Source organism: Prionailurus viverrinus, chromosome C1 (assembly GCF_022837055.1).
Source record: "Prionailurus viverrinus isolate Anna chromosome C1, UM_Priviv_1.0, whole genome shotgun sequence".
NCBI lineage: Eukaryota > Metazoa > Chordata > Mammalia > Carnivora > Felidae > Prionailurus > Prionailurus viverrinus.
The window spans coordinates 165,780,947-165,808,749 of NC_062568.1; the positions used below are offsets into that span (position 1 = coordinate 165,780,947).

The following is a 27,803-nucleotide window of genomic DNA, read 5'->3' on the forward strand; positions in this document are numbered from 1 at the left end:
AATTGGTGGGAAAAAGGAAAAAAAAAAAAAGGTGGTTGAGGACCCATTAATCAACTCTTAGAACTTTCATCCACATGGAAGGGCAGAGAGTTTTAGGACTGAATCGTTGGATTATTGTGTATGAGGCCTACTTCCAGGGGAGGGGTGAGAGGATTCCCCCCTTCAGAAGTCAAGAGAGCAGGGCTTCAATGAGAACAACAGGGAACCTGATATGTGTCCCTGAGGTTGTGGGACACAGGGGACTGAGTGAGATGCCCGTCTGGAAGAGGAGGGCTGGCGGGCAGCATCAGTGTAGAAGTGAAGGAGCCAGCACTGGAATCAGCCAGCACTTCCAGAGTCTGTCAGACTCCAAAAGGCATGGCTGGTTCCCATGAACCCTAGGTGGCCCACGTGTGAGAAAGCGGTCATGGATTGTTTCATATCCTGTCCAATGAGGCAGAGGGGGTCTGCATAAAGAAGCTTCAGATGACCCTACTGGATGTCTAAGGAATGAAGAGTAAACAGTCTATTTGAAGAGTAGCATTAACAAGGACAAGATATTATACATGAGAAGTTTCCAAAAGTGGGGGATCTCCAAAAAATCTCTACGATGGGAGTGCCTGGGTGGCTCAGTCTATTAGGCGTCCAACTTAGGCTCAGGACATGATCTCATGGGTTGTGAGTTCAAGCCCCCAATCTGTGCTGACAGCACAGAGCCAGCTTTGGATCCTCTGTCCTCCCCTTTCTCTGCCCTTCCCCCACTCGAGCTCTCTCAAAAACAAACATTAAAAAAAATTGAAAAAAAGAAATCTCTGATGGAGCCTAGCTACAAACACCTAGTAGGCTAAGGGAGCTGATCACATGAGAACTTTCTACACCCCTGACTTCTCTTCCCTTCCACCGTCTAACTAGGAACAAGAGGAAAAACAAATATGCGGGAGAGGGAATGAGGAAGAGAGAACACTGATCACAGTTATGTCCTGTCATGTGCAGCAGACCCTTGCTGGGGAGTGGGGAGATGTCTTACCTTGGGATAAAACTCATGTAATGATTATTATATATTCCTTGATATTCTAATTTCTGAATCTGGGCTATGTCTCACAACTTAAGGAGACCATAAAACTTGCATTACCCGAGGCTGGCTGTGTACTTATCTAAGAAAGCAACGGAACTACCAGGGCAGAGAAAAAACTAGCCCCACTGCACAAGTGTTAGGGGGCAGTGGGAGTGAAAAAGATCGTCGTTTCTCATTTCTGTCTCAAGAATCACGTTTGTCCTAAACACGAGTTAGATACGCACAATAAACAGTGAGTGAAAATATATTAGAACATTAACAGGCTCATGAGCATGGGTGGTAATTTTTTTTCTCTTTTCTAATTTTTCTACAGTGACATCTGTGGATTTGATCATTTAAGGATAAAAAAAATACTGCATTCTAAAAAAAAAAAAAAAGTTATGCTTACATAGGCACTCAAAACGACTCGTGCTCCTCTCCCCTGTCTCCTGGGAGGCAGGCCTCATTATGGGTATTGGACCCAATATGGAGAATGCCCAGAGAATCACTGCTGTCATCAGAAACAGCACTGCTGGCTTTTCTAATTTCTCCAAATAACTAACATTAAGCCAAAACCTCAAGAACCCACTGGCTGCAGTAGATCTGGAAATTACCACAGCATAACAATATGAATTTATTATGGGAATGCTGACACGTGCTAAATATAGTCACCCCCCCCCCCACAATATATTTCTGTTCAAAAGGGTTTGTTTGAAGTTGGCCTCAAAATTCATACTTCTTGTCGGCAGGCAGGAGCTGGACAATCTTAATTTGCAGCACGCTACCCTCTTTGTTTGAGAGTCTAGACAGCACAATGAATGCAGTGACTTTTCTCTTTCCTTTTTGCCCACACAATGAAAGCCTTTTAAAAACAAAATATTTTGTAAAAGCACATTTTAATCACTTCTTTTCTTTCTCTCTATAAGGCAGCGCTATAAATAAACCATGAAAGTTCACATTGGATCGTCACTTCTGAAAGCAAGTGGAGGCTTTCTGTAGGAAAAAATGGGGGCCCTGTACCATGGTCATGAAAGACCGCATTCATGGGGTTTGACCCTTCCCTGCCGTGTCAAGGCCGAGATACCAGTCCACACACACTGCTCACCACTTCTCCGGCTGCAGCACTGGCAATCACCAGGCCTGTGTGGGCACAGGACACACCCAGTTCTCATGTGTTATGGCCTGGCTTGGGAGCTAGCAAAGGGCTTTAGGCTACCCTGGGGTGAGTTATCCAGGGAAATTAGGCTGGAAAGAATGGGGCTTTTCAGCACTCACGAAGATGGGCATTCAGTGAGTGGCAGACACACTGATATCAGCCATCGGAGGAATGCAGGAACTGGTACCTTCTCCCCTAGCCAGGGGAGGGAAAACAATGGCTTTAAGAATTTGGGAAGGCTGTCAGATAATCCAGGCCTAGGTACCAAAGGGCACTGCAAGCCTGGCAGTGTCCAGAGTCACGGTCCACAGGGAAGAATAATCAGGATCTAGCCTGGTGAGGGTTCTACTGCATACTCCCCAAAGGCAAGAACCGCGGCACTGCGGGGGTCAAGCCTAGCACGGTCCTAGTACTCACAGGGGCTTGGTTAATGTTTGCAGAGTCGCTGAATGAAAGGGTGAGGGCTTGCATCACAGGGGCAATGTCAAATCAGGTAAGCCAGTGTTTCTAAAATGGTACACCTGCACTCCAAGGAGTGCACGAAATGATTCATCAGGATTCCAGGAGAACACATTAGAAGTGCCCTTTATACGATTTCTGGTCTAAAGAAATGAGTGGAGCTTTACCAGCATTTAACATGCAGATTGTCAGCAGGGTGGTGAGTTGGTCCACACAAAGGAGAGACACGTATCATGTAAGATGTGTGAGGTTTCTTAAAAGAAATATGGGATCTCTACAACACCTAGGGGATGACAGCAGGGTGCTGGCCCGGGGTTCCCAGCATCCAAGGACTTGCTCCGTGTCGTCATTTACATGTTCCAGGTTAGTGGCTTTACACGTATTGCCTGGTCTTATTTACACCAACCTTTGCAAAATGGGCAGGTGGCTGAAAAACATTCAGTCAATGAATTAAAGGTAATGGTGAGAATTCAGATCTAAGGGAGTAAGAAAATGGTGATACTTTTATTTGGTAGTAGCCTCTTCATGTTAGAATCTACGAGCAATGAAGACCTGGTCAGGTAAGACAAGACTTGGGAGGAAATCAAAATTATCTAGATATAGATATGCAGGCACATATAAAATCGTCCAGAAATCATCAAAACACTAAAAATCATTAGAAACTCACCTGGCCATAGATATAAAATATACCTTTAGGTATCGCTGCATAGTGTTAGTATGAAAGTGTCATGATAGGCAAGTATTAAAAATATTTTATTTCAGCTATATTTCATCTGCTTTACAGTATACATAATCTACAAGCATAGTAGAACACATCTATGCCTCTGCATCAGTAAATTACCATGTGTTCAGAATCCAAGCTCAAATTTTTTTTTTTAACTGACCCAAAAAGTGTGGCACCCATTGATTTAGCAGACAACTCCCATTGCCTTATTACTGGTTCAAGCCAACATTTCCCAGGTGCTTACTCTATGCTGCCCACTGTGCTACTAGCTTTATGTAAAGGACGTTTTTAATCCTTAACACGACTTTATGACATAGATATTGTCATCTATGCCCACTTTATGCATCAAGGAAGTGAGCAAAGTGTAAGAAATATGCCCAAGGTCATAAAGCCAATATGTAGCTGAGCCAGAATTCAAGCCCCCAGCTCTGACTCTGGACCTTTGCTTAGCCTCACACTCAGACTCAATGCTCCTGTCTTCCCTGTAATGCAAAAAGCCTGGCCCGCGAGTCCCCTAGGCTTGAGCTCAAATCCCATTTCTGCTGCTTATTAATTGTGTGAGCTCCCTGGCTGAAAATGAATAAGTGTGTGTGTGTGTGTGTGTGTGTGTGTGTGTGTGTGTGTACGCACGCATGATATGCCAATACAGTACACCATACCTTTTTCCAGAGATGCTGACACATAGCTCTCTGAAATACATGAATCTGCCTTCTTGACGAACTCTGAGTCATTTTACTGGAAAACAAGTTCACATGGTAATGTGTGGGCTGAGGCACATGACCCCTCCATAGAAAAACAGAAAGTATAGCAATGTGATTTTGTTCCTCCAGCAAACATGAAGAAATGGCTAGTTGTTCTTTTATTTATTTTGTTTTGTTTTTCTTTTTTCATACAGTCATCTTTTGACCTGCACCTGGTATTCTGTGTAACCTCCATGCATTGATGACAACAAAGTCAATTGAGAAGCAAGGAGGGATGAGAGAAAGGAAAGAGTGGGAGAAGACGTAACTATTAATCATGATGTGAAGACTTGCACTTCATTTATAATTTTTAGTTCTACCTATCTATATGTCAATAAATCCACCTACCTATCTACTCACCACATGGGGTGGTGATTACTTGGGCATATATAGTTTCCAAAATTCATCAAACTGTGTGCTTAAGATCTGTGCATTTCACTTTACGTATACTATCTACCAAAGCAAAAATTGTAAAAGGTAAAAGAAACAACACTGTACATGTATATGTGTATTCTTGGAATATTTGTATTTAATTTCCAATTATACAATGCCTACCAAAAAGAAATAAGCAAATGCAAATGCCCAGCTCTGAAATCTCGACTCCAAATAGACCTCAATTCAGCCTCCTGATCATAAAGGAGGGGGTGTTCTGCAGGAAATGGAGACGCTCATGTAAAGATTTTGGGGTTTTTGACGTGGGCTTGGGATTGCATCTGGGCTCTGCCAACTCACTAGACGTTTGAACTAAGCCTCAGTTTTCCCATTTGTAAAGTGGGAATAACAATACCTCCTTGCAGCACGGCTGAAAATTCCAGCACCCCACTCTCTGGCCACCATATCCTAACTAGTCTCCTGACTTCCACTTTGGTGCCCTAAAAGCAGCAGGGCCAGTCCCAGTGATTTGTCAGGGAGGGAAAAGGTAGTGCAGGGATTAAAATGATTGACTGACGATAGCAGACTGCCAGAGTTTGAAGTTGGGCTTTACTACTGACTGGCTAGATTGTCCCAGACAAATGATTTAACTTCTGTACGTCTGTTTCCTCTTCTGACAACGGGGATGGGAATAATATGCCTCTCATCGGACTGCTGTGAGGATCACATGAGGTATTTCAGGCAAAGCACTTAGAATACTACCAGCACACAGGGAATAAATGCTCCACGAATTTTACATATTTATTATCCTACTTGCATGCAAACTCCATGTGGCCGGGGATTTTTATCTGATTCATTTACTGTACTAAGAACTGTGCCTGGCCAGAATAGGTAATCCATAAGTGTTTGCTGAATGAATCAATGAATGAAGTAAGTTAGATTTTGTCTCCTGGGGCTGTTGTCACACACAGTATTTCCGACACCAAATGTGTAGGTTTTTTTCTTCACACCAATCCATTTTCTACCTCTCCAGGCACCAACTGGGTGTCTTAGAATTCAATTTGATTCTGACACTACACGGGGGTAGCGTTAGACTCTAGAGGTTTAAGGGCTCAGTCCCCCATGACTACCTCCGACTCTGGATGCCAGGCACAGGACTCTCCTGTACTTCTGATAGATTATAAACTGGAGGTTCCCATGACCAGCTATCCCCCTCTCGGATGGATAATTTGCTAGAATGGCTCACAGAAAACCGTTCACTACTATTACTGGTTTATGATAAAGGATGTGATTCTGGAACAGCCAAATACAAGAGATACATAGGCAAGGTTTAAGGGATGGGGGGGGGTGTGGAACTCCCATGCCCTTTGGGGTGTGCCACTCAAACCTCACCAAACCCTGTTGTTGAGGGGTTTTTATGGAGGTTTCATTACATAGGCTTGATTGATAAAATCACTGGCCACTGACTCAATCAGCCCATGCAGAAGCTGTCTGTGGCCCCTGGCCACCAGCTGCCAGTCATCTCATCAGTATACAAAAGAGAACTCTTTTCATGCCAGAGATTCCAAGGATCTTAGGAGCCCTGTGCCAGGAATCGCGGACAAAGATCAAATCTTTAGTTTTTCCTCTATTACAGTCACTCTCACTACTAACAACTGCAATGGACCCCCACTGCTTTTTGAATAAAATTCAAATTCTGCAGAATGGCCCAGAACTTGGAGATCATGCTTGTGCTGTTGCTTCCAACCTTATTTCCTGTCCTCACTCACTGTGCTGATCATGCTGGAAACCACCAGCATCTTTGCTATTGATTGAACATGTCAAACTGGGTCCTGCCTGTTCTTACTCTCTCAAGAATGCCCTTCTCTTGGATCTCTGACTGTCTGGATCTTTCATATGATTTAGGTCCTCTTCAAATTTTTTTTTAACGTTTATTTTTCAGAGAGAGAGAGCGAGTGTAAGCAGGCAAGGGGTACAGAGGGAGACACAGAATCTGAAGCAGGCTCCAGTCTCCAGCTGTCAGCACAGAGCCGGCATGGGGCTCAAACCCACAAAGTGGGGCTCAAACCCACAAACCGTGAGATCATGACCTGAGCCGAAGTCGGACACTTAACCCACTAAGCCACCCAGGTCCCCCTAGGCCCTCTTCAAATATAATCTTAAAGAAGCCAGACTTGGCCACTTGGCTGAAATATCCACTTCTCCCAAACATCTTCTATCAGATCATCTCATTTGCTTGTCTTTAAAACCCTTCGTAGCACTTAGCATGACCTGAAATTATTACTGTTAATTTATCTGCATCCTCATTTACTGTCTTCTTCCTCTGTGGCCCCCACCTCTACTCCTCCTTCCTGAATTTAAGCTCCATAAAAGCAGGGTCCTTGGCTCTCTTATTCATTAATGTATTCCTAGCTTTTAGCAGGGCATTAGTTAAACGTTTGCTGAACATATACACTTATTGAATTCCTATTTTAGCAAGGCACTATGTACATCTTGCCTCATTCGATGCTCACAAACATTCTGAAACAAAAGTCTTATTATCTGAATTTACAACAGAGGCTCATCGAGGTTAAGTGACTTGCCTAAGCTAATAAGTGGCTTAGGCAGGATTTAAAACTTGCTTTAACTCATGAATAATACCAGGCCTATTCCTTGAGGAGCTCACAGTCAGTCAATAGGCAGATCTTCAGGTGAGTTCATGACAACTTATCTTTCCCTGATGACTTTGGGGCTGTGTAAAACTCTAAAAGCTTGCTTTCTCCACTGTCAAAGACAAATTCAATTACGGTCATTCTATTGTGTTTACAAAGGCAGGAAAGTGGATTCATTGATGTATAGAAAGACTGTTCATATTAATTTTTGAAACAAACAAAATTACTGCCAGCTGTATGACCCTGAGTAAGCCCTTTCCCCTCCCTGGGACTCCCTTTCCTTATCAGTAAAATGAGGGCGTTGGATTAAATTATCTTTAAAGTCTCGCCAGGTCTGCAATCTGGTGGTTCGATACACATGTCTTTTTTTGATTAACTCTCAGCTGACAAGTAAAGCAGTTACTCCCCGTGGTACATTTTATTAGGGTTTTACTAGGTCCACCCTGAGAAGAAACATACCCACTGTGGTTCTCCAGCAAGGGGCAGCGTCATTCCAAATTCAGTCACAGCAAATATGGCCCAGGGGAGTGTTCCTACAACAGGAAAGACTACCTACCATTGTTGCAATCTTCTGAGGGTGGGTCCTAATATATGGCCTGGCTGCTAAGGGGTTGGGTCCAAACATGAATAGGGGAGCAAGTATTCATCCTATTTACCTGAGCTTGACTCGCTTCTTACGGGTTTTCTGAAAGCAAAAATATCAAGCTTCTTACTAAAAGCATCAGACATTGCAGACTTCAAAACTGCAACCCATTACCCATCTAAGAATCTATTATTGGCTGGGGAAAAGGAGTCCTGCCACTTCTGGCTGAGAGCTCTGCAGTGGAACTGACATGACAATATCTATAACTCAACAACAACAACAACAACAACAACAACAACAACAACAACAACAGTAGTAGTAGCTAACATTTATTGAGTACTAACTATGGTCCAGCAATGTATTAAACACTTTACCTGCTTCATATCTCCGCTAGAAATATGAGGAAAACGCACAGCTTTGGAACCTGTACTCTTAACCACTCACTGCAGAACAAAGGCTTCAGTGATACAGAGACCATAATTCAAATCCTAGCTCTGCCATTTAGCACTCTGACTCTCAAGATCCTCATTCGGAAAATGGGAGTTTTAATACTTATTTCATAGGTTTGTTTTGTGGATGAAATACTTACGCGTACACAGCTATTATTATTATTACTACCACTATTTGCCCATCAGCTGGAACAAACCTTACTCTTCCAGAAGCTTTATTTAAAAATGCCAAGAGGTAACAAGCATATACTTGGGTGCGTGTTTCCGGTTGGTAGACTGGGTGGGCTCGGGGACTGTTGGGAGTCAAAACATGGCTCTGCATAATCCTTTCCAGACAATTATTCCTCCATCTACAAGCAAAAAGCTCTGCTCCTCTGAGATTTATACCACCTGATGACAGACATACAATCGTACCTACCTCCTGTGCAGCTCACTGCTGTGACTGCTGGCCTCTTGCCTGCATCCCTATGTTAAATGAAGCTAAGACCTTGATCACCTAGTGTCCCCATCTACCTGGAAATCTGTCACTATCCTGGAACACTGAAGCATCTATTTACAAGACCTATCCCATGCTTGAATATTATGGTTTCAAAATGCTCCCAACTCCAGGATGGTTCATCTTTGCTTTACTCCAGCACTCATCCCCACAGCCACACTCTGAAACGTATCATCTACTGGAAATGCTACACTTAGGTATATTCCAATGCCCTAACAGCCATTTTCTGGCTTCAACTGCACATCAGTCCAATTTTCTCATTGGTTCCATCCTTCCTACCAAATGTACTCCTTCACCTCATGTAATTTCCTGATTCTCAACCCCTTCCTTTTCTTTCAATCCACAGACCCTTTCTGGGTATAATTTCTTCAGTAGTGAGGGTAGAATCTACCATCTATTATATCAAACACGTTGATGAATAGAAATCGCCACAAATACTCTCTTAGTTGCAAAATTCAACTGGTACTTCAAATTCACAAAAATCATTTGGCCAGGATATGCTCTGTTCATGGCTGTAAGAAAGAAATCTTGTTTAGGACAGAACAGGTCAATGGGAGATTGCAATTTGAGAAAGTGCAATATCCTTAAAGTTCTCAGGGTCTAAACATCTTAGAAATTTACACTGCCTGCTTCAAAGTTAATTCCATACAGAAAAGATTTTTCTGGTGAAAAGATCAGGAACCATAATTAGTAGCAAAGGATCAAAACATGGTGCCATGAATATAGTGCACAATGATTGAGCTATAAAGAATGTTGACTCAATTTCTCTCTGTTTAGGCTGGTAAATATCCAAATTATCTAAGACACAGGGTATCTATCCACACATCCATTCCTCCATACTCTTTAAAGCTCCCTGTGTTGGATATCCAACTTTCCTAGGCCAAAGTCATATTAAAGGTGGGTTCTGGATACACTGGTTTAGCCTCTGGGGCTGGCCTTTGACCGTCTGCAGTACAGGAGTCCCTCTGGCAAAGACAGAATTCATTTCAAACCAACTTCAGGAGGGAAAAGATAGGAGAGAGGATCTATCAAAAGCCAGGAGTTCAGGTGGCCAGGGTGGGGGGACACCAAAAGACCAAAGTAAGAGACAGGCTGGAGGGAAACAGGGAGGCCAGTAAGGTAGGGAGGAAGCAGAAACCAGAAAGAGAGTGCAAGGTGTGGAATGCAAGTCCTGGATAAATTGTGGTATCCTTTTAATTTGGTCTATAAGCTTTTCTTTGTTCCCAATGCCCTAAGGTTTCCCACCATTTTAGCACCTATCACACAGCAGGATACACATCTATTTACTTATACGTCTCTCCAACTGGACTATAAGATCTAAGAGGACAGAGGCCATCAATTTTTATCAGTACTCCTAATAACTGATATAAAGTAACTCTTCAGTAAATGCATGTTGAGAGAATGAAAAAATGAATGAGTACATGGATTAATGAAACAATGAATGAATCAGGAGGAATCTATACAGCAACTTTGGGATCTCCCTCAGTTGAACTTTTCTGGTTATTTTCTAACTGCCAGTTCAGCATATTCTTCATTGTCGGATGTCACAATTAAGGTTATGGTTATGGGCTCTGAACCAACTAGATTGGAACCTTGGCTCTTCTAACTGAATGGCCAATTTACGAACCTCTTTGTGCCTCAGTTGACCCATCAGCAAAGTAGAAATAATAGAAATAATTACTCACAGAGTTACTGAGATAAAAAAGAAAATGCATGCAAAGCATTTAAATTAGTACTTGGCACAACGTAATAGCTTAAAAATTGGGGTTATTTTTATTCTTTTTTAAAAAAACTTTGTAATGTTTATTTATTTCTGAGACAGAGACAGAGCATGAGTGGGGGAGGGGCAGGAAGAGAGGGAGACACAGAATCCGAAGCAGGCTCCAGGCTCCGAGCTGTCAGCACAGAGCCCGACGCGGGGCTCGAACTCACAAACCGTGAGATCATGACCTGAGCTGAAGTTGGACGCTCAACCGACTGAGCCACCCAGGTGCCCCTAGGGTTATTTTTATTCTTATAATTATTATATCCATCTCCACCCCCACACTTCATAAGACCCTGCAATATTTTCTTGCGTGCTACTATTTAAAGACAGCACTTCCTAATCTTCTGCTACATGTGATATGCTGCCTGGGCCAGAGAGTGATAAAGAGTATGGAACGAAGAAACCATCCAACACCGAACACCAGCTGATGCCTCTGGTTCATCAGTGGAAGGAAGATGAACAATGAGTAGAATAGGGGCTGTTGGGAATAAAAGTTCAGGAGCTTCTAGGTTTAGAAACATGGAGTTTATTTTTAGACTGGACTTCTAGGCCTTCTAGTTAAAACAAACATAGAAAACAACAACTATGTCAGCTGTGTTTATGAATGTGAGCTTTCTGTGGCTTTCACAAGACATAGGGAATTCGGTCCACTTCTCTCTGGTTACCAAATTATAGACAGGCACATGATGTACTAGAAAGAGAAGTGATCCGGAAATCAGGAGGCTCTGGTCCTGCATTAACCTTAGTCTAGCCTCTATAATTTTGAACAAGTTGTTTCCTTTCGTTAGATCCCAGTTTCATCTTCTACAAACTGGGAAGTCTGAGCCAGATAATATTAGCTTTACGGTTTAACAAATGGTTACTATGTGCCAGGCATTGTGCTAGGCCTGTGGATACTGTGGATACATCACTGAGCCAGACAGCACTGATCTCTGACCTCGTGGAGCTTAAGACTCTACGAGAGCAATACAGATGCTATAGGAGAGGGTCAGAGGTATATAAAGCTAGTCTGGGTGCTTAGGGAATGATCTATAAGTGCAAAAGGAATCGGCTCCATAAAGAATGTTGATAAAGAAGTATCTAAGCGGGATGGGATGCATATCTGAAGTTGAGCTTTTATGGTGCATTCAAAGCAATGAGGGAAATCCAAGAGTAGATGGAATGAACAGAAAGAGTGACAAGAGATGGAGCTACAGCTGAAAGCAGGAGTCTGAATTTGGATGGCCTTGTAAATCTTTATGCTGATGTGAAGGGGAAGCCACTAGAGGGTTTTTAGCAAGAGTGATCCTACTCAAGTTTGTAAAAGATCACTATGGCTGATGGGTAGATTAGGGAATGGTAAGAGAGGAGGCAAGCAAACCATTCAGCAGGCCCCTGGAGCAGTCCAGGAGAGAGATGATGGTGGCCCAGACTAGGGTGGTGAGTGTGTAATTACAGCCATGGGAAAGAATTCAAGAGACCTGAGATGCAGTTTAGAAAGTGACTGTGAGAGACTGAAGTGGAAAGGAAAGCAAAGGTGGGTTCACAAGGTCCTTGAGGTTCTGGCAGGAGAGATTAAGTAGACGTGGCACCATTTACACATCGCGCCATGACTGAGCCAGTGCTGGTTTTGCAGGCAAGGGTGATGATGAGTGCAAATCTGAACATATTTATATTCAGATGCCTGTGAGTGCTTTAAGTGGACATGTGATGTGGACAGCTGCAGAGCTGCTGACATGCAGATAGTAAATGGATTCTTAGAAGCGGATGAGATGAACGGAATCCTGTAGAAGACCAACGTGTAGGGTTGGGAGGAGGAGAGAGGGGAGCTGGCAAGTGAATTTGGAAAGCAGTGTTCAGAGCAGCGGGAGGAAGATCACGAATGTATGTTGTCAGTGGAAGAGTGTTTCAATGCAAGGAGTGTCCCATGTTGCAAAATGCTGCTAAACATAAAGCAGGGTAATGACTGAAAAGCCCTTTGTGTTGAGCAATGGCCTAGGTTAGCATTAGTAACCTAGGCTAGGACAATTTGGGCAGAATTGTGGACATAAAGGGCTGATCATCCTTGGTTAAGGAGGCAGAGGGGAGTGGCAAGAAAATCAGGATGGTGAGGACAGCCATCTCTTAAAACATTTTTGACTGTGAGAAGATAATAATCGGAGGGGCTGACAGGTAGAAGAAGGGATTTCATTAAGAGGAGAGTGTGTGCAGTAGCACTGTCGAAAAGAAATAATGGGAGTTAGGTGATTTTCAATTTCCTAGTAGCCACTTAAAACAAAGTGAAAAGAAACGACTAATTTTATGACATTTTAATTAAGCTATTATACCCAAAATACCATTTCACGAGTGATCGGCACAGTTATTCAACATTTATGTTCTTTTATTCATAGTAACTCTTTGAAGTCTTGTGCCTATTTTACACATTTGCAGTTGGACCAGACACATCTCAAGAGCTCTATAACCACATTCAACTCGTGGCTGCCGTACTGGACGGGACAAGTCTGGAGCATGTGTAAACGGTGCTGAGAAGGAGCTACCACATATACAGGAGTAAGAGAGGACAATGGATTGAGTGGGCTGTCAGAGGCAGTGGGGGATGGCGAAGCCTCTGATAACAGGCTCTTCCATTATAATAAATATGAAGGAGACAAAGTTTGAGTCGGGATATAAGCAATGGTGTGCTGATAAATGTTAGCAACTGGCTCTACCAAAAAAATAAGAATAACAATAGCCCTACTGTGTAGCATTTGCCAATTTCTCGAGCGTAAATAATTCCTCTGTGGCCCACAGGAAGCTACTCATGTGATGTCCCTGGACACGGAGTGGAGAAGAGACATGCGTGGTCAGCTCTCATGCCAGTTGTGAATCAGCTGCAGCACATCGCTGGACATAAGCTGTGCGATGTGATGGCAGGTGTCTTTCTAATGGCTTCTATTTTTTCTTCAAGGTGGATGGTGACTGAGAATAACTAGGTCATATGTCTGAATGTGAGAAGAAAGATACGTCTGGGAATCGGGGAGGTTTGATGTAGTTATTATAGAAAATGGGAAATTGAGCTGACATGTTAGGTTCCCATCAGAAAACAGCTGGACACTCATATTGGGTAACTGAGGTAAAGCTTAATCATGGATTTGTTTAAAGGAAGGTTTAGGAAAAGAAACAAGTACCCCATGACTAGCAATAGTGGGGAACCATTAATGCCCTGGCAGGAGTAACAAGAGGGAGAGACTTCCAACACCCAGAGAGAAAGATGCAGGGGGAAGGTCACCTGCAGGAATGGTGGTCCACAGTAGATAGATCAGTCAACCTATGTCAGCTCAGCAAGGAGAGAAAGGATACCTTCCATATCTCCTCCAAGCTCCTGCTGGCGCCTCCCATTGGCCAAACTCAACTAAACACCAGGGTAAGAGAGGCTGTCCAGGGACAATATACAATGACAGAAGCCTGCCTTATGGTTGTACAGTGTTTTATTACAGAGCTCAGTGGCCTTTAGGAAGGGATAAGTACCTGAACTCAGGGTGCCTGGGTGGCTCAGTCAGTTAAGCATCCAACTTCGGCTCAGGTCATGCTCTCACGGTTCGTGGGTTCAAGCCCCGCGTTGGGTTCTGTGCTGACAGCTCGGAGCCTGGAGCCTGTGTCAGATTCCATCTCTGTCTCTCTGCCCCTCCCCTACTTGCTTTCTGTCTCTGTCTCTCTCTCTCAAATATAAAAAATAGAACATAAAAAGTTTTTAAAAAAAGAAAAAGAAAGCTGAACTCATCCTGCTTTGAGGTTCGGTAAGACAAAAAATTAAAAAAAAAAAAAAACGGTCATGTGGACACTGGCCATGGGGAAAGAGACGAGGGGCAAGAGGAAAATAAAACCAGCCCTTCAAAATGCATGTTAACTCTGTTTGACAGGCAAGGAAACTGAAACTCAAAGCAGTAATGTGGCTTGCCCAAGACAACATATTTAGTGGTAGAGTCAAGAGACATGTCCATCTAGCTTGAAAGCGTTTTCCACCCTACTGATGCATCCACGAGCAAATAAACAGTTTGACTGAACTGTGGGGGCAGGGGCATATTTTAATATTCACTTAAGCTTTTAATTGAGACCGAAGCATTATTAGAATTCTCTACTTCTGATACAGAAGTTCATATACACTTGGGGCGCCTGGGTGGTTCTGTAGATTAAGCGTCTGACTTCAGCTTAGGTCATCATCTCACAGTTCATGAGTTTGAGCCCTGCATTGGGCTCTGTGCTAACAGCTCAGAGCCTGGAGCTTGCTTCGGATTCTGTGTCTCCCTCTCTCTCTGCTCCACCCCTGCTTGTGCTCTGTCTGTCTGTCTCTCTCTCAAAAAAAAATAAACATTAAAAACAAATTAAAAAAAAGTTCATACACACTTAAAAGCAAGAATGCCCTTGGGTATTTTCATTATAGAAGCTCATCCCACATGCACATGCTAAGAGAGGAAGTGAGCTAAGGTAAGGAAAAGACAAGGGTGTCTTTAGCGAAGTAACAGTGGAATCGAGTTCTCAGGCATGCTCTGTTCCTCACTCTATATGTCTGCTCTGGCTTCTCCTTAAGGCAATACCTGAATAGGTCACCTTTTTATTTATACCCAGTGGTATGGGCAGATGGGGGAGAAAGTGCCATATGACTTCCCCTGTGAGTGCCACATGGATATAACCCATGTGTATTCCCAGCGGCGGGCACATGGTTAATGCTCAGCGATGATGGGATAAATGGAATCTTTCCAGGGCCATGTTTGCTGTGTCAAATATTACATGGTCTGACAATAGGATAAACAATTAGAAATCAGAGCTGCAAAGCAGGGAGTGGTGCCCAGGAATCACTGGAAACAGCTAGCTTGGAATTCTTGATGTGACCTGAGAGCCTCATCTCTCTTGGTCCATTTGTAAAACTTACTCATTTAGAAAATTTGGCCAGCCCCTGATAGGTCATTGTGAGCATTAAATCAGCCCAAGGATACAAAGCTCCTGGTACATGTAAGCGTAGCAAAAGCTGATTCCCTCCATTCCCTGTCCATCTCTGCTCCTTTTTCTTTAACTATTTCCTTCACTTCCCAGCATTGTCACATTCTTCTGACGCTGCATTCAATTCACTGAAGTTAGTGGTGGTTTTCCTACCACTTCCCAATCATGGTCACTCCTGGTTTTTTTCTTTTGTTTTGTTTTGGTCACCTTTGGGCCTTGGTGACCCCAGGTGACCATTCTGTGGAAGCTGCGGCAATTTGGATCATGGCTTTTTTTCCCTTCTTTGAATAAACACTGAGAGCTTTCTTTCCCACTTATTCCAACTCTCGTTTGCCATCTGGTGCCTGGGTTGGCCGCATCTGTGTTTGCTTAATGACTTTAGGCGAAGGCCGAGTTTACATATGGGAAGGAGGAGAGGGCTTTGCTGATTTCTTCCATATGTTCATTTATTCGTATATTATGATTTTTGTAATCTCACCAGCATAGATCCCTTCAGACAATCCTTACAGTGTTCCTTGGGACCTGCTTCTTTGTGTGCTCAGCTGGGAGTTGCCGTGAGAACATTTTTTGCAGAGCCTGTTAGCATAGCTCGGTGTGGCTTTTAGGTAGGTACGAACTGATGTTCTGAAGGTTCTTCTTTCTGAATGGAGGACACTTATTAGATGTGGGTGATTCTGTGGAGTCAGGAGACCTGGGTTCTAGGCCCTTCTCTCCACCTGCAAAAGGTGTAAATTCAAACTCTGTAACTCTCTGGCCTCAGTTTGCTCCTTGCAGATCAAAGGGCTTGGGCTGGGGATGCTCTGACACCTGCGTGGGGCCGCAGCCTTCCCTGCCCTCTTCCGTCCTCTGGTCCTGGGCTTCCAGCTTTTACGTATTTCTACCTGAAGTCTCAATGTGTGCTTTCCTTCTTCCCGGCTCCCAAGCAGAGGTGTGCATGGAGGAAAAAAATCCAAGAAAGGCATCCCGTCTTCTGTATAATGCAGGAATGAAGAGGGTGAGCTCTATTTGTCGTTTTTTAAGAAGTTATCTTGATTTCTTTTTCTACAGTCTCTTTGGGCCTCGGCTTAGTGTGATGGCTCATGAGCTCTGGAAAGACACGGACCTGGGACCTGGGTTTGAAACCCCCCTCTTCTCTTCCCAGCCTGGGCCCTGAGCAGGTTTCTTAATTTTCCTGAGTGGTATCTTCCCTCTCTGTAAAACAGGAGTACCATCTGCCTTTGCAGGGGTAGTGAGCGGAGAAGGGATCGTTAATCCTAGGATGACGTTTTGCATGAAGCAAGTGCTCACAAATGTTGGTTACCTCTGTGCACGGTGGATTCAGTGGTGAAATGCCACGGTGTTGAGAATGCCTCAGAGGAGGACACCGACAATACTTACGGAAGATCACAAAATCAATGGATGCCAAACCTTGAACTAGAACTTGGGATTCCTGACTCCCAGGCTGCAGTTCCTTCTCATGAGTTAAAGAGGGGTGGGGAAAAAAGGTGGGGGGCTGAGTCAAATTCACCGGAGACCAAATGATGGCTAAGAAAGGAAGGTGGCCTAATCCTTACTCCAGAGGGCTGGTAAGTGGAAGAGAGATTCCTGAGGGGGTCAGGAAAAGTGTTATGGGGTGGTGGCAAGAGGGAGTGGACCTCTTTTTGTGAATGTCCTCAAACTGCTCTGAGAGGTTTTCTTTCTCTCTCTCTCACCATCTGTCCCCCCCGCCTCTCCTTCTGCCCTTATTCCTTCCCGACTAGTCTCTGTGCCCGTGAAAGTGAAACCCAAAAGAACAAAAATTATTTGAATGAATGATTTTGGATATGACCAGACCGACAGGTGAGGTTGGGTTTGATAGTTTAGGCAGGAAAGCTTTGCAGGCTTATTTGAAAAAGCCAAATTAATCTGAGATAATTGAGAAATAATTTGTCAGGTCAGAGGCAAGTAGAGAACAAGAAATTACCTTGTCCACAGCCTCTTGCTGTGGCCCTCTCTGCTCAGAAGCATGAGGAGAAGCTGTGTGAGAAGGGTGGTGTAGGCGGCTGTCTCTAGATCTTTCCTCTGTCAAAGAGCAGTCAGAATCTGAGAGATGAGGGTTCTCTCCTGACCCGGGGTATGGGGTTTCCGGGTGTGGAGAGGCAAGGAGGGGAGGGTTTTGGCATTCCTGGGTCTCTGCCGCCTCACATTATGTACGATATGTATGTATGTGTAATTTGGTATATGCATGCATGCATGTATACTGTATGTAATGGCTTGGCTGACAGTAAAAGGATGCGCAGGCATGAGCATGCATCCAGCAGAGAACAGAACTATCTACAAGGAAAGAAAATGACACACTTGAGGAATGAGAAGGCCAGTGCGACTGGAACAGATGGAGTGAGGGCAAGTGTGGAGGAGACAGAACCCGGAGGCAGGCTGGGGCCACACCGCGGGGACCCTGCAGTCTCCTTTCCTAAAGCACCGGCATTCGGTCTGGCAGGAGCCAGGTGCAGAGGTCTAGGGAGGCAATCAGGGTGGCGGTGATACATGAGGGAGATGTACGCAGATATGAGAGGTGTTCAGGAGGCTTTGGTGATGGATAGGGTGGCGGTGTTAGGGAGAAAGAGTTGTGGGAAATACTGAAGGACCCTTAGATTTCTGGGCCCACGCATCTTCCCCACTTGGGTAGAGGCAGAGTGAGAACCTGCATCTAGAGGTGTTTGCTTAAAGTCTGCCTCTCTACATCTGAAAGGGCTCATTCAGGGTCATGGGGTAAGGAAGAAGGAGCACCTCAGCTTGGCCTCCTGTTCAGAGAACAACAGCTACAAGAAAAGAACATCAAGAGAAATAATGTCGCAAAATTCTTCACAGACCTGGCCAAAGCTTACATCAGCCAGTCATGTGCGTGTCAAGCTCTATTATTCAGTAAGAAGTGGATTTGTCCTTGTACGTGCTACAAGATCTGGCACTTACACCTGAGATGTGAAGGCACTTTGTGTTTTTAGTTTTTTCTTTTTAAAGCCACAGACGCTCTGGACAATCTGTGAGTTTTAAATTTTTTTTTCAATGTTTATTTATTTTTGGGACAGAGAGAGACAGAGCATGAACGGGGGAGGGGCAGAGAGAGAGGGAGACACAGAATCGGAAACAGGCTCCAGGCTCTGAGCCATTAGCCCAGAGCCCGACGCGGGGCTCGAACTCACGGACCGCGAGATCGTGACCTGGCTGAAGTCGGACGCTTAACCGACTGCGCCACCCAGGCGCCCCAATCCGTGAGTTTTAAAAGCAGCCTCGGGACACCCAACACACTGTTTGTGGCTCGGACCTTTCCATGGAGGCATTTCCCAGTTTCCCTAGGGTGGTGGACAGGAGAATGCATGCCAAGAGAGAAGGTTATGAGGCCATTGGCAAAGGCAGGGTTCTTGTGCACAGACATTTCTTAGTTGAAGTAAGAAACTATGTTTGCCTGGGATCCTATAAGCCTCTATCTGTGGGGGGGGGGGCAGGAGGGGGGACTCCAGCCAGGAGTGTTAAGATTTGGGCAGGCAATTCGATGGGGGGGGGGGGGGGGGAGAAGGGGTTGGGCAGTGCTCAGCAGCTTTTCAAGGCCAGAATGCAGAACCTGAACTTCCTCATCAATATTCACAGCAACTGCAAAAGATGAGTATTATCATTATTAACTCTATTTTACAGGGGAAGAAAAGAGGGGTGAACAGGGATAAATAACTGGCCCAAGATCACTCAGTGAATAAACAGTAGTAGGTCCAGAATTCAAACCCAGGCAGTAAAATCCATTTCCTGGACTCGGTGGCTACCAAAGGGCAGGGTGGGAGGAGCTGTTCACCTGGGGTATAGGCAATGAGGGGAGGGGTGCACTGTCTCTAGAGAATTAAATTATAATAATAAAATCAGTTAAAAGATCCATCTCTTTTTTATTCTCATATGCATTAACAATCTATGAGTAGTAAAATCTCCCCTCTAGGGCAAACCTCTCCTACCCGATGTATCTCCCACCCCTCCTAAGCCACTGGTTTAAACCATTCTAAAAGGGAGGAATGACAAGTCACATTTTGCAGATTTCAGATCCCATCCAAACACTCTCATTGCACTCTGCACAGCCCCTTTGCTCCCCACTAACAAGTATATTGGTCACATGTACACATATTTCTTTAGTGTTTGCCTTTGCCATTGGACCATCAATCTCATGAGGGTAGGGACTGTCTGCAGTTCCTACTGGAGTGCCTGGCTTAACATGTTGGTGGTGCTCACCTGAAAAGATATTTGCTGAATGCACAGAAGGATGAAGGAACGGTCAATCTAAAATGCCATTTCCTCCATGAAGTCTTCCTTGAGGGTAGAAGAGCTTTGCACTTCAGAGAAGAAGGTGGAACAGGAGATATTGGAAGAAGCCATCAGGATGGGCTGGGCTCTCCTTCCCTCCAGGGCGGCCCTGAAAGTTCTGGGCCAGGTGTGAAAAGCATGGGTCTCAGTGTAGCTTTGAGCTTCAGGGCACCCCAACATTCCTCATTGTGGAACCAGGAAGAAAAGACTCCCCTCTTAGGATTGATATTTGAGAACTGATAGTTTCTACACCTGTCTAGGGCCAGAAACTACCTAACTGAGGCACAGATTTATGATTATCTTTAGGACGATCCTTAAGATCTAGATACAAGAGCCTAAATGTCCATCAAATGATGAATGGGTAAAGAAGTTGTGGTTTATATATACAGTGGAATACTACTTGGCAATGAGAAAGAATGAAATACGGCCTTTTGTAGCAACGTGGATGGAACTGGAGAGTGTTATGCTAAGTGAAGTAAGTCATACAGAGAAAGACAGATACCATATGTTTTCACTCCTATGTGGATCCTGAGAAACTTAACAGAAGACTATGGGGGAGGGGAAGGGAAAAAAAAAGTTACAGAGAGGGAAGGAGGCAAACCATAAGAGACTCTTAAATACTGAGAAAAAACTGAGGGTTGATGGGGGTTGGGGGAGAGGGGAAAGTGGATGATGGGCATTGAGGAGGGCACCTGTTGGGATGAGCACTGGGTGTCGTATGGAAACCAATTTGACAATAAATTTCATATTAAAAAAAAAGATCTAGATATAAAAGATCCCAGCATGTTCCTTAGAGAATCTATTTTGCTTTTGGCATGTTTCTAAGTTGCTAGATAAATATAATTCTGCAAACATCTCTATGACCTGGGATGTTGTTTTTATTTTGAAATGAGAGCATGTTCGTTTATAAGTTCGTTAAAACTAATATATATTTTGCTAAAGCACTATGGAGTCAGCATCCCTTCAGCAAGCCTCTTCAAGCCCATTTGTTAAACAAGACTGTAATCCTTTGTAAAACATTCTAGGTATCATGCTGTATCATGTCCTCTTTTTTTTTTATCCTTTAAACTATATTTCTGTATTTCACCCCTATAAATAAAATGATGTTCCAGTCAACCTTTCTGGGTGGTCCACCGTGAGAAAAGAGTTCCCAGGTCTCCTCTGAGAGGTGGGTCACAGCGAGGTCGGTCCTCACGCTCAAAGCCAACATCCCAGGAGAGAGGCTGCATGAACTGCATGATACGGTGACAGCAGGGACATAGGTGGTCTGGCATCACAGCCAGTCATGGAATGGTTTAGAATGTAACATGGAGTCTGGCAGAGAACAGGCAAAGATGAGGTCAGATGGAAATCTTCCTGATCCCCAAATTCTGCCATGCTACCTTTGAAATGTTCTGTGGGGTTGGGGGAAGAGTCCTAAGGAGGAAGATCCTCAGGGAACGGTGACACCAAAAGCTTGCCTACCTCTCTGCCTCACTACCTGGAGTTTTCAGCCTCTAAGACAGTTTAACGAAGGCAGTATGTCCAGAAAATGAATGCTTATACATTTGTTATGTCTGGCAAGAAAGGATTACTGGAATAGTAGATATACCAGAAGGCACATGTTTGTTATATCAACTAGCTGTAAGATGAGGAAGCCTAGAGCAGGGTCCCAAAGGTGGGATACGGGAAAGAGAGGAGAGAGGGACCTAGAGACAAAAAAGTGCTCTGCCGCCCCTTCGTATCTTAAGGCACGGGAGACAACAAGATCTCAAGGAGAGTGGGCTTCACAAGTATTTTTTCCTTTTTCCTAATTATCTTCCTATCCTTCTCCTCTGTCCCCTCCTTCCACTCTCCCTCTCTCCTTCTTCCCTCCTCCTCTTCTTCCCTCCCTCCCCTCATATATGTTTACTGAACATCTGCCATGTGTCGGTCACTATTTTAGGTTCTGGAAGTCACTGGTGAACAAAATCAGCACGGTCTCTGTCCTTGGGAAACTTAGAGCCTTGTAGGGGAGACGGACAGTCAACAAGCATTCCCCCAATATATCTGTCATCACGCATTGCAGTAAGTGCTATGAAGAAGAAAGACAAAGGGCTGTGTAAGGAACATTAGCTTGATGGGGGTGGGTGGGGGGGTGTCAAGGGATCCTCGTCCCCAAAAGTGACATTTAAGCGCACAGCTGAAGGAAGACGAAGAATTAGGTCAAGAAAAATCTGTGTGTGGGGGAGAGGCAGCATTACAGCCAAGGGAATAAAAGAAACAATAACAACAATAACAGTGATGATAAAAGCAATAGGTAAGACTTACTGAACAGTTATTATGTGCCAGTCACGATTCTAAACATCTAATAAGTATTCATTAAACCCTCACACCAACTCTGTGAGGCAATATACCATGATTGTCCCCATTTTACAGATAAGGAAAATAAGGCCCAGAGACGTGAAGGAGCTTGCCCATCACATAGCTGGAGGGTAGAGAAACCTAGATAATCTGGCTCCAGGAAAGGAAGGCCCGGTGAAGTAAGGGCATGCACAAAAAGGCAACAAAGCTGAGCTGTAGCAACTACCGGGGTGGTGGGAGAGGGCACGGCCAGGCACTCAGGGGCCATGTGATGAGTTCTAGAAGTTTTCCTAAATGTGACAGTGGAAACCCATTGCAGGAGTCTTGGGGGGGTGTGACACTGACCTTTCCACGGGGCCTCTCTGGGTGCAGTGGGGAAGCAGCCTAGAGCACGGGCCCAGCTGGGAGAACCCTGCAGTAGTCCAGGGGTGGGGGGAACAGGGGTTTGCAAGAAGTACCCGGTTACATAACCGATCAACCAGTGGAGCTCCTCAGTGCTTTCCTTCCCTGGTCTCTTGCTTCCCCCCTCTCTCTCCCTGCCCCCACTGCTCTCTCTGTCGTTGTCCCTCTCAGCAGAAGGCCGAGGACGTGGTGGTAAGACCCCGACTCCTGCTCCGTTTGCCAAGCCGCGGACTTCGGCATTCTGTCACCTTCGCCTTGCTGCCTCCCCGACTCGGGATCATTCTTTCCCACGCTTTTAAGCCTCGAGGGAGCAGCTGCTGGTATCTAGAACCCAGCTGTTCTCCCAACTTCTCTCAAGTGTTTCTTAGTGTCAATGCTTCTAATTAGTTAAAATAGGAAGAGGGGTGGTAAACAGAGGAGCAAAAGAGAGACCTAATTTTAGCTGTAGCCAAAAGGACTTTCCCCCAAATACACTGTGATCTCAAAATACTTAGCTAAGCGCATATGGACACGGCGGGGAGAGGATCTGAAAAGCTACAGAAGGAACAGTCAAAGCCAAATGGGACTGCCCCTGCCTTCCCAAACGTAGGACTGGATCGAAGAGGAAGGCTATGAAAGCAGACTGAATCCTTCCTCTGTGCCAGGCACCGTGCGAGCACTTTGTGTGAGTCAACTCGGCAATTCACTTCCTCCTCCCAGTCAGAGGATGCTACAGGGGCTAGATTTACGCTCCTTTTACAGATGAGGAAACTGAGGCTCGGTGCCGCTAAAGTTATTTTGTCCGAGATGAGACAGCTCTCCAGAGAGCCAGGATTTAAACCTGAGTCTCTCTAACTTCAAAGTGCCTAGCAAAAGGAAGATGGGGCCTCAAACTGAGGACAGATATAGGGTACGGGGTAAAAAGCTCTAACGGAGACGCAGGGCAAAGCATCAGGATAAAAATCCAAAGGATGCTGCTGCTCAGAACACTGAGAGGCATCGTTGGTTGGGACTGGCACGGATCATTCAGGACCTCGACTTTTTCTACTCTTGAAACCCCATCCAGCCCTCACAAGATGTCACTAACAATTTACAGGTAGATAAATCACTTCTTGAGTGCCCCCTACCTCTCACTACAGCAAAAAAGACCACTGCTTTCTGCAAACAAAGAAGATGCCGTTTTGGCAAAGGAAGCTGAACTGGCTAAGCCCACCCTCCCCCAGCCTGCCTTCCTAAGGTCGTGGTGGAATCTGGGCTCCTTCAGAAAACGGGCCACCTGGTAGGACTCATCACGTCAACTTCCTTCATCTCAGTTCAAGCTTAAAAGCCCTCTTCACTGGGAAGCTCCCCAGTGAGGTTTTCCACGCACATCTGGAGACTTTCCACAATAGGCCTTTGAAGCGGCCTGAAGTATTCCGGGAAGCCGGGCTCACTGGGCTGAGGTTTAAAGAGCAGAAGCCCACATTTATTTTTCTTTCCCGCCTTCTTTGACAAAACTCCCCCCCCAGTGGTTTGTGGGCATTCGCAAAGCAGCCCTGATTTTCAGCTTACTACTTTTAGGGCCGAAGTCTTAAAGAAAACAACAATAAAGCACATTCCAAGGAAGCACTGATAACCATAAAGATCTGTTTCTGTGTTTGGCTCCTTCGCCAGAGCCTGAGTCGTGCCTTAGTCATCTATGTAGCAGAAAGAAAACGAGCCCTGGACAGAAAACAGACTTGCTCCGTCGTCACTCAGCATGGGTGACATTTTGTCGAGTCACTTGGACTTTCTGAACTGTAGAGTGAGTTAATAGTTCCTGCCTTGTGTGGAGCACTAATGGGTTACATGAGGTGGGGTGAGAAAATCACTTCGCACATCGTCTGCCATGGACTTTATCGGGCCTGCGCTGGCCTCCCAACCAGGATAGCTCTTGCTCACAGAGGCTAGTCACCGCATTCTCGACAACTCAACTCAGGCGGTGCTTTCCCCTTCTGGAAATGTCTTACCTTCTTTTTGCCCAGGCTAGCTCAGGTGAGTGTCTTCTACACTTCAATACCTCCCTATCCTCTGCTCCAGTCTGTTGTTTTTTTCCATCTTAAGTGTCTATCCACCATGGCCCCCTACCACCCCTGGGACAACTGTAGATGTGTGGCATTTTCTTTCTCATTGTTGTCTCTCCCTCCGGAGCACAGTGCCTAGTACAATGATGTGCTCCATAAAAATCAACTGATTAATTTATTTAACAAATATTTATCAAACACCTACCCTGAGCAGGGTACTTATTCTAGCTACTGAAGAAAGAGCAGTGAGTAAAAGTGACATAGCCCCTGGTTTTTCATGAGTTTACATCCTGATATGGAAAGTCAGGAACTACATTAAGGAGATACACCCTTGGCCCTTGAACGCCGCAGTGGTTAGAGGCACCAACACCCCACAGGTGAAAATGTGCGTGTAACTTTTTATTCCCCCAAAACGTAACTACATTACAAGAAAAGAAAACCAAAAGTCAGTATCTCTCATGAATATAGGTGTAAAAATCATCAGCATAATATTAGTAAATAAAATCCAACTAAGTATAAAAAGAAGGATGCATCACAGCTAAGTGGGATTTATTCCAGGTATGCAAGGATGGTTCAACATTCAACAATCAATAATGAATTCATCACATCCATAGGTTTAAGAATAAAAACCATATAATCCTATTAATAGAGGCAGAAAAGACATTTGATACAATGCACACCTTCAAGTTCACTTTGTGCTACAATGTTCAATAGTTCTAGCAAATGCACAATGTCATGCATGCACAATGACAGTATCATAATAGTTTCACCAGTTACCCACACCCCCACCCCCAAATCCCTGTGACTCACTCTCCCTGAGCCTTTAGCAACCTCTGGTCTTTTTATTGCCCCAATGATCTTGCCTTTTCCAGAATGTCACATAATTGGAATCATGCACTGCATAACCCATAATGGAAAGTGCTATATGTGACAAGGCATCCAACTGTATTACAAACATATGAATGTCAATGTCACTGTCAATGTCACTGACGGTTGTGGGAGATAAAGGGACTGACCTAAGTAACTCTGGAAATGAGGAGAGTTTATACAGGGCAACAGAGACTGTACATCACCAATATACTCCAGTTGATAAAGTTAACACTTCTGGTATTTCTACACTTGTATATTGTAACTGGATAATTAAGAAAAGGCAGGGTAGATGGCAGGTGCCAGGCTTCTCACTACTTGAGTGGAAGCTTACAGAAAAGCAAGAGAGGGAAGCTAGAATGACTCATGTGATAAGAGATTAGTGTTGGAGATAAAGTATAAACTAATGATTAGCTTAATGTGGACAGAGATGATTACGTATGTAAATATTTATAGATATGGGTATACACATAGATTAGTACACACACAGGTATCTGCTCACACTGTCAACAGGGTGGCTCTAGGAAGCAACAACAGCTCAGTAGCAATGAGCACACTTAGTGCCCAGATCTTGGTGTTTGTTATCACCCTCCAGCAAAAAAAGAATCAGGGCTCCATGGAGAGTGGCTGATTCTGGTGCTGGGGCAGGAAACAGACAAAATGAGCTTAGAGGATCTTGTAGTGTCAGAAAGTAAGGAAGCAATAAAAAAGAACAAACGAAATGAGGGGTTATTTCAGAGAGATAAAGGATCCATCTGAGGAGTCCCAATGGCCAAAACCAGAACAAATAACAGAATAAAGTAATACTGGGTCATAGCCCAAAATAGCACATAAATGTCTGTGAGTTCATACTGTTCTAAAGCAATTGGATGAATGAATGAATGAATGAATGAATGGGAAGACAGAAATGTCCCAAGAAGAGTTAATTCCAAATCTATGTAGACATTCTACCCTTGAGGAAATGCAGCACTCCTTAAGTGTGCATTGCACATGGTGATTTCTTCCAAAGAGTACAGGGAAAGAGGAAAAACAAAGTATTTTACAGTGGAGAAACCCGAAAACCCTACCTCAGCTGGGGGACCAAGGTCAGTACTGACAGAGGTAAGTCAGGTTGATAGTCTGTAACTTGATATAATGTGAGAATGGCACTTTGTCTGTGTGGTCTTCTTCCCCCCAAATCTTAACTCTGGTCTAATCATGAGAAAAATATCAGACAAATCCCAGCTGAGGAGCATTCTACAAAATATCTGATTACCACTCCTCAAAGCTGTCAAGGTCATCAAAAACCAGAGAAGCCTAAGGAGACATGATGACTGAATGTAATGGGGTATCCTGGATGAGATCCTGGAACATAAAGAGGACACTAGATAAAAACTTAGGAATAAAATAGGGACGTTAGCTAATAACTCATCCATACCGGCTGACTCATCATAACATACCTAAGTTGGTAACAATAAGGGAAACAGGTCCATAGTAAGGGGAACCGGGATGGGGTTTATGAAAATCATGTATTCACAATTTTTCTGTAAATAAAAAAAGCTGTTCTAAAAAATAAAGTTTGTCAAAATAATACACACACACACGTGCATATAATGCACGTACCCATATATTATGTCAGGAGGTTGTCAGTTCTAGAAGGAAAAAACAAGTAGGGCAGTGATGACGAAGGATGAATGGAGCAAGCCGTCTGCATGGGTGGCCAAGAATGATGTCTCTCTGATAAAATGATATCGGTGAAATGATATCTGAGCAGAGATCTGAAGGAAATGGGGGAGGGAACCATGGAAATATCTAGGGAAAGAGAATTCCACGCAGAAGGGAAAGGGCATTAGGAAGGCCCTGAGGCTGGGGGGTGTGTTCAGTATGCACAAAGAAAAGAAAGAAGCCAGGGTAGGTGGTGTGGCCTGGTCAGGAGCAGATGGTGGAGTCCGAAAGGGGGTGGGTGCCAGGCCAGGCGGGCCTTGTAGGCCACGGTCACGAAGCAAGTCAATCAGTACAGGGCATGAATGAAAACTCATCTTGAAATTTATTCTAGGTACTCCAGCCTTTTTTTTTTTCTTCAATGTAAATGAAGAGTCATCTGGAAACACCTCCCCCCCCCGACAAGTACACACAAATATTCTATCACAACAATACCAACATTTCTTAGCCTGCAATTATGCTGACCCGACCCTCTAGTCCCACAGAAGCAGTCTAAGGCATGCCACCCCCTCTCTGAAACAAAATCTCAGACGGTTTCTAGGCAAGCAAAGTGAAATGAAGGCTTGAGGCCAACTTTTCACATAATTCAATTTAAAAGAAACTTACATATGCCTGAAATCTTTAGATAATGGAAAGAAAAGTGGATTTTCCTCTCTTCGTTATTAAAGTAATTGGCTCAAACTCTCATTTCATTTTGTACTTGTAGGCACAACCCAGAGTCTGTAATTAGTTTCAAACCACCAAAGTAGAACCAGAATAAAACCTCAACTAACTGAAGGACCTTTTTTTCCTTGACATACTTGGCTT

General features: G+C 44.3%; 1 protein-coding gene and 1 long non-coding RNA gene across 15 annotated transcripts in view; one reads left to right on the forward strand and one right to left on the reverse strand.

Moving 5' to 3' along the window:
- Nucleotides 1-4,347, forward strand: part of LOC125173290 (uncharacterized) — a 58,547-nt gene extending 54,200 nt beyond the window's left edge. The window contains exon 3 of the long non-coding RNA XR_007154983.1: nt 4,268-4,347. This is a non-coding gene — a long non-coding RNA (uncharacterized LOC125173290). The remainder of the gene's footprint in view (nt 1-4,267) is intronic.
- The window catches only part of FGGY (FGGY carbohydrate kinase domain containing), a 425,323-nt gene that overhangs the window by 9,110 nt on the left and 388,410 nt on the right, over nt 1-27,803 (reverse strand). The gene's annotated exons all lie outside the window — the stretch shown is intronic.